We start from the raw sequence: 7,541 nt of genomic DNA on the forward strand, positions 1-7,541 counted from the left end.
GAAAAATTAAATTTTTAATATTTCTTTCCCTTCTAACTTATGTTGCAAATTTTATTATTTTTGTGATTAAAATGTTAGTTTATTAATTTTCTTAAAATTACTATTTGTTTGTTTTTTCCCTAACTTAAACTTGGGTTGATGCACATCAAAAAGGGGGAGATTGTTAGACCCCGTGGTTGTTTTGATGTGATCAACCAAGTTTAGGTTAGGTCATATTTGTCTGATTCCTGTGTCTAAGTGGGCAAGAACTTAGGAGCGCAGGAAGTCGAGCGGAAGACGCAGCTAGCGAGAAGGACGGCACGGGAAGGGAGCCGACGGGCTCGGTGCGTCCGAAGGACGAGAGAGCTGCGGAAGAGTACACCGGTGGGCGTGAAGAATGTGCAAGGCGTTCGAGGGACGTAAAGCCGGGACGGAAGACTGCTCGAGGAGAAGGCCGGGAACTGGGTTCGGGTGAGCCATATTCCGGATGGCCGGAATCACCCAAGCAAGCCGAACCAGAGCAAGTCAACCGAAAAGTTGACTTGACAAGTGTTCGGTCGACCAAACCCTCTGATCGGTCGACTGAACCCCTTTTCATCAGAAGCCAGCCGTTGGAGAGATGTCAGCAGCCACGTCAGCAACCAATGGCTGATCGGTCGACCGAACCGAAGATAATCAGAGACTTGGTCGAAGCGATTTGATCTGGTCAGATCGAGCAGAGACCGTTGGCTGATCGGTCGACCGAATACAAGGATCGGTCGACCGAACCTAAGCTCGATCCATAGAGCCTGCATCCAGACGGAAAGCTGGGAAAGTAGATAGGTTCGGTCGACCGAACCTGGGGACCGGTCGACCGATCCCCCTCTCGAAGTCAAACCCTGATCCTGAAGATCAGGGGCTCTAGAAGAGTTTTGGAACCCCTATATAAAGGGGTCTCGAATAGAACAATAAGTACAACGAAAGTGATCAACTCTGTAACTCTTTTCTAAGCAACCTCTGTGCTATTAAAGTGTAAAAGGCTTCTCTGCCTTCAAAGAAGGAGACTCTTTTAGTGTGTCTTTCCACCGCCTTGGATTAACAACCGTCTCGGTTGTAACCAAGTCAAATAGTTGAGTCGTCTCTCTTTTCTTTTCTGTCAATTACTTTAATTATTAGTGTTGCTTTATTTTAGAGTTGAAAGTTTGAGGAGGGTATAATTTTTTATTGCAGGCAATTCACCCCCCTCTTGCTGGTCCCTGCTGCACCAACATTAGCAACATTTCCGGTTGCAAACCAACTAAATCTCGGTAGTCTCGTATTCATTTATGCTCATTTTTTATTTATTAAGTATTTGTCTAATTCAAGTCGAAAGAATGAGAATGATATATTTGTAATTTCAAGTTAATTCATCCTCCTCTTACCGGCTGTATCGGGACCAACATTTTCAACAATAATCGACACTGAGACTTCCAATGTCTCTTTTCCTTACAATAAGTACACTCATCACTAAAAACCTTCGAACTTGACCTACTTTGATTATGAGTTGGAGGCTACTATGGTGCTACAAAAACCAGATGGTGTAGATGGTGCAAGAGTCCTCTTATCAACCAAGACTTAAGAAAAATCTCCTCAACGAACAATTCATGTACTACTGAATCAATGGAAGGAAGAGGACTATGATGCAAAATTGTTCCGCGTAATCCTTCAAATTCATAATGGAGAACCATCAAGAATTGAATCAGACATTGTTCTTCTCTACGAGTGACATAAGCTGGGAATGCTTGCAATTCTGAGGATTTTGTAAGTACCAATTGGTCTCATAGTTCTGACATGGAAGAATAAAAATCTTGGATGCCCATATCTTGTTGTTGAAGTGAGCCGATATCTGCTTCTAATTGATGTTATTTGGCAAAGTTAGACTGCATGTATAATCTTGCCAGATGATCTCAAACCTCTTTGGTTATCTCGTATTTGGCCAACTGAGCACCAATATAGTGTGAAATAGAATTATTGATCCACGTAATAATCTTAGCATTATTGGCATTCCAAACATTCGATAACTTTGCATAATCATCTGCGTTATTGTCCATAGGTTGAACTCATACATCTGAAACATATCCTCACATAGATTTTTCTTACGAAAAGTTTTTCATAACATATTTCCATCTGAATAATTTTTTCCATCCAATTGGGCACTAATCAATTAAAGTGAATCATCTGTGCAATCACTCATGATGACAGAACGAATTGTGCTCATGAATAATTAAATAGAAAACAAAACCAAGTTGATGTGAAAATAAAAAAAAAACTCAATCAAAACGGGATGTTTGTGCCAAAAAATCACGAAGATGAAGACTCTAAAATCATATAAAAATTGACGAGGAAAAAATAGTCGTCTTGAGAGATCCATAAAGTATTTTAGAAATAAATAGTACTAAGTAGATTAAAAAATCTTAAACTTTAAATTGAAAAAGTAAGTAAAAGATTAAATTATCTTAAGACGATAAATAAATAATTCTAATAAATATATATAATATAATACAATACTAAGATCCAAGAGATCCCCATGCCAAGGCATGATCAATGATCACCGCACACCGGCACACGCCACGCAGAAGCAATCATTCAAGCAAAATATCTGGCAGGCATCTGTAAACATGTTTCTTCGTGGGGTAGCGTTCTCAGTGTCGGACACCTTCACATTCTACATCTTCAAAAACTGGGTTGAAGAGCAATTCAAAGGACTCTCCCTCTCGTTCCCGGCCTTGCTTCCGTTCTTCAAAATCTTTATGAACCCGTTCAAGCAACTGCAGTCGAATGTATCATAGTTACAGGTGCACACGTTGTTGCGACCGCAGAGACTGTATACATCGATCGCAGTCGTCCTCCGGAATCGACCGCAGAAGGTTCCACCCTCCCTTGCCACCCCTGTCAAGAGTCCAGATCTGCAAGGTTCCATTGGCTCACAACACCGACCGTGACAGCACCAGCGTCGGCTAGGCCACGTAATTAGCCATAGAGTAGGTCTCATTCTCGTTGGAAACAAACGTGAGTCTTACTGAGCTCTCCCCTGGGTCCTCGCTATCGATGGATAGCCGATGAACTCATAACCGCTCAATAGGCCGCTTCGAAGGGTTTTGGCGGATCCGTGCAATAAGACCAAATCTGGAATAGCTTGAGCGCGAATCTTCTGGATGTAGTCTCCTGGAAAAGGATCAGTGGAGTTTTCCCATGACACTTAATTACCTCCATGAAATGTTGGTCTGAAATTGCAGTACCAGATTCCTAGGTATCCCTTCACCGAACTACTATTATCCAGACTGAAGAAGCCCAGATGGAACAATTCTCCTGTCGATGTCGAGGTCTGGCCATTTATAAGTGACTTGTTCTGGATCATTGTATATCCTATACCAAAGTCATAAATAAATATATAAAGTTTACTGAAGGATGCAACTAACATTTATATTTTAAAATTTACTAAACACTTTTATTTCTCAAAATGTATATCCGCCACATCAGCTTTGCTCAAGAAATTATCGCTCAACTGGCTGGTCAACGTGATCAACTGATATTTCCAATGAGAAACATTGTATTTGTAGGGCTCCTCTTAATAGCACTAGAGACATCTAATTTGTGTCAAATGGAAATGGATATTCCTCTAAATATGTCCACATTCATTTCTAACATTGTATAAATTTTTATGAAAGTAGTTTTAGCTAAATATTTTTGACAACTATCAATTGATTATCCAATCATCCAACAAACCGAAATTATTTTTAGCTAACTAACTAATTGACTGCCACTTTGAGCTATTACAGGTTTAGTAGGTCAATCAAGTGATAATTTAAACAATAAATTCATAAATTTTAAAGGGAAAAAAGTTAAAAAGACATCCTTATTATTACCCTTACGATGGTCATCATCATTTAAGGAAAGTTTCACCTAAGAAAAAACCAACAATATTTTACTTAAAATACCCTTATCTACTTTAGCTTGGAGCTTTTAACCAAAGTAATTTTATCTTATATTTGTTTTGACCAAAGCAGCTCAAATTTGGTTTTAATCAAAAGTACTCTAAATAAGTTCTACCTTGGAGTTGTTTTGACTTAATTTTGGTCAAAAGAGCACAACTAAATCTATGATATGGTGCATAAAGGTAGGATCTAGTCAATGGGACGTGGCAGTCAGGAATCAATGGGACATGACAGTTAGAAGTTAAGGGGACGTGAAAGTCAAGAGTCAAGGGGGCGTGACAGTCAGGAGTCAAGGGGACGTTGCAGTTAGGAGCCAAGGAGACGTGACAGTCAAGAGTCCAGGGGACGTGGTAGTCAGGAGTCAAGGGAACGTGGTAGTGAGTCAAGGGGGGTGCGATCCATCTAACACTGGGTCTGGAGTTCCATACCAGAACCTAAGATAGGTTACCTAGGCAAAAGGCCCAGATCAGAAGCTTACTTTGAATGCTCGGTCAGGATGTCTAGGTTGGAGGATCAAAAGGGTTGTGCAAGTAAGAGATACAGGTCGGGAGGGCGAATGAGCACGCTGGTTGAGGTGCTCTGGTCAAAAAGTCGGAAAAGTAACATCAGGAATAAGGAAGAAGGGGAAGGAACCAGTCCGGTCAAGATTTATAGAATAGGGCTTCCGAGTCAGGCTATGCAGGTTAGGATTTACAGGTCGAGATGTGCAAGGCAGGATTTACAGGTCAGGATTTACAGATTGAGACTTCCAAGTCAGGCTATGCAGGTCAGGATTTACAGGTCGAGACTTACAGGTCCGGCTATACAGGATATAATTCACAGATCAGGGCTTACAGGTCAGGATATTTTGATCTGGATAGATCGGTCAGCCAAACCCTCTCCCTTCAAGTCGGTAGGTCACTACATGACAATTAAGTTAGAGAATCGTAACCACCAGTCAATGAATAAGTGCTAGGTGTCAGGGTATATTCCAATGGTCCATGACTCATTACCAGAAGAACCTTCCTGTAACCTATGATTAGATGTCATGTGGCACTTATCCCCAGATAAGGTATGTCACCCGACATTCCCTGACATTTGCCAGAAACCAGAAGTACGCATTGTCATATAAAAAGGGGTGTCCTCTCCCTTACGCAAGTACGCTCTCTCACTTTTCGTATCTGTCTTTTACTTTCTGTAATTTTACTATTCTTCTAGGGAAAAAGTACCTGACTTGAACATCGGAGGACCTACTCTGGAGACTTTTTCCCTGGTTTTTGGTTCCTAACGTGAGGGGAGCTGGTCTGAGTGTGCGCAGGGAACTCCCACTTCTAGACCCTCATCATCAACCCCTGTCAGCAGCCCGTGGAGCTCGCCCGTGCAGCCTTGTCCTTGTGGAATGTATCCGTCACTTTCCGTCAACGCCAGTGATAGCATAGCCGACCTCCGTCTGACTCAGATTTTAGATGGGATCAATCTATTATGTCTAAAATAAATCTAAAATATAACATAAAGGGATAATTTAGATAGAAAATTAAATAAGAGATATGCTCTCCACGATAAGAATAAAAAAAAAAGGAGACTATTTAAACTTTGTAAATATTTGATAAAATTAAATATATCTTTTCTTTTATAAATTACTGAAATAAATAAATTAATAAAATCTAGTGTAACAATTAAATTTCAGACTAAGTTTTCTTTCTTAAACATACCCGTAGGAGAGGACTGAGCAAGAAAGAAGAGTGTTGCTAGCTTAACGATTTTCTGGGAAGTGAAAAAAAGAAAGAGCTGCATCTTGGCCATGGAAGCTTCAGCTTAACTATATGCGCCACTTGCCCCTGCAATCTACTGTTGTATTGTCTTTTAGAGTTGTTACAACTTATAACAAAAGACTCAATTGAACACCTTAAATTTAAAAAAAATGATGGTAGAGTATGAAGTCTAGTCAATAAACGTGTTTCGATTGTAGCAAAAGATGATTATATTTATCCCAAATGTTTTTTCATAGTTTGCCCCTAAATTATATGTAGACCAGTAAATCACCAACATGTCTGTGTTCGAGAAACTAGAAGAATTATATGCATGCAATTAATTCGGAGACTGCTGAATGGCTTGATAAGTCAACAATTTGTCAACATCCTATTAGAAGATTAATAGAACGAAACAGCATGGACATGGATTGCTGTCCATTTCTTTCATTAATAGTATATTATTTTGTAATATGAAGAAATGTGCAAAAATATATCTCTTATGAATATGTAAAATGACATCTTGGAAGAATATTCATGCTCTAGCCAGTCTCTTCTCCTTGCAAGAACACAAGCGATCCTTGGGTTCTTACTTGGAGCTTTGTATTAAGAAGTAATAAGAATCTGTGAGTTTTCATCCTTCCTCCTTATTTCTTATACTCACATCTCGCAACTATCCTCATGGTATCAAAGCCTAATTTAAAAGGATGACCCTTAAAGCGTAAACTCTCACGGGCAAGCTATTACAAGGAGTAATTAGTCTTGAAGTATTATCTGCTTATTATTTGACTGTTGGTATTATGCAAATCATGCTATTCAAAAAAACAAATGCTAACTTGGTAGAAGGCTAGTGAATGCCAACAAAATCCAAGGGCACACCTGTGTGAGATATAGCATGGTAAGGAACTGCCCTTTCAAATAAAATTTTTGATATGCTTTAAGATTAGATTTCACCCTTAGTACCTTCAACCGACCTTTTAAAACATCTGCATTCCTCTAGTTAATGATCAATTATATTATTACAAAAAGTAAAAACTCATACAAAGATGCAATTAAAGCCACTGAACACATTGAACTCCACCAATTGATTTTGCCAAGCCTAGCGAATTCCCAACCAATACCTCAGCTGTTCTAATAAAGCAAACTAATACAACTCTTGGTTCAAATAGCGGAAGCCTTGAAAGATACAATCTGACCTAAAGCTTATTATAGAACAAACAAATAAGGGAGTCCAAACAACTTCTATACCTGATGACTTGGTGGAAAAATTGAAAAACTTATACTTGGGCCCAATCGACAAGCCTAAGGAAAGTAAGGAAAACTAAGGGTCTTTAAGGATCCTTACAAGGTGCTTAAAGAAGAACGGGCGAAATTAAAGAATTGATGGCCACCAGAATAGAGACTATATCAGCACCAGTACCAACTTCAGCTACAACACCTTTATTTGAAGACCAAATAAGAGAATATAGGCGGAATCAACGAAGAATGTATAATCTCCAACGTGCAACCGGGAGATTACGGAGACAGCTCATTGGCCAACCAAACTCACACTACACTTTGGAGCAACAACTGGATCCTCAGGTACAATTATGTTTATCCATGCAGGAATGAACTGCCATAGTCCCTGCTGAAGTGCTATATCATTCTCGACGTGATGATGTACACCACCGAGTATATGTTCATCGATCAGAGGAAGTTGTACTTATTACAGATGGAGGCCAGCTAGATAGAAGCTTCATTCAAGAAGAAAGCTTCAACCACCTCCAAAGAAGCCATATGCAGTACATCCATTTAGGTGTTTTACAATTACGCATACAAGCTCTCCATCGACAAGAAGAAGGCACCATGGCCCTAGTCATTTTCCGTGATAATCGATGGCTTG

This window comes from Zingiber officinale, chromosome 4A (assembly GCF_018446385.1).
Source record: "Zingiber officinale cultivar Zhangliang chromosome 4A, Zo_v1.1, whole genome shotgun sequence".
In the NCBI taxonomy this organism is placed as follows: Eukaryota; Viridiplantae; Streptophyta; class Magnoliopsida; order Zingiberales; family Zingiberaceae; genus Zingiber; species Zingiber officinale.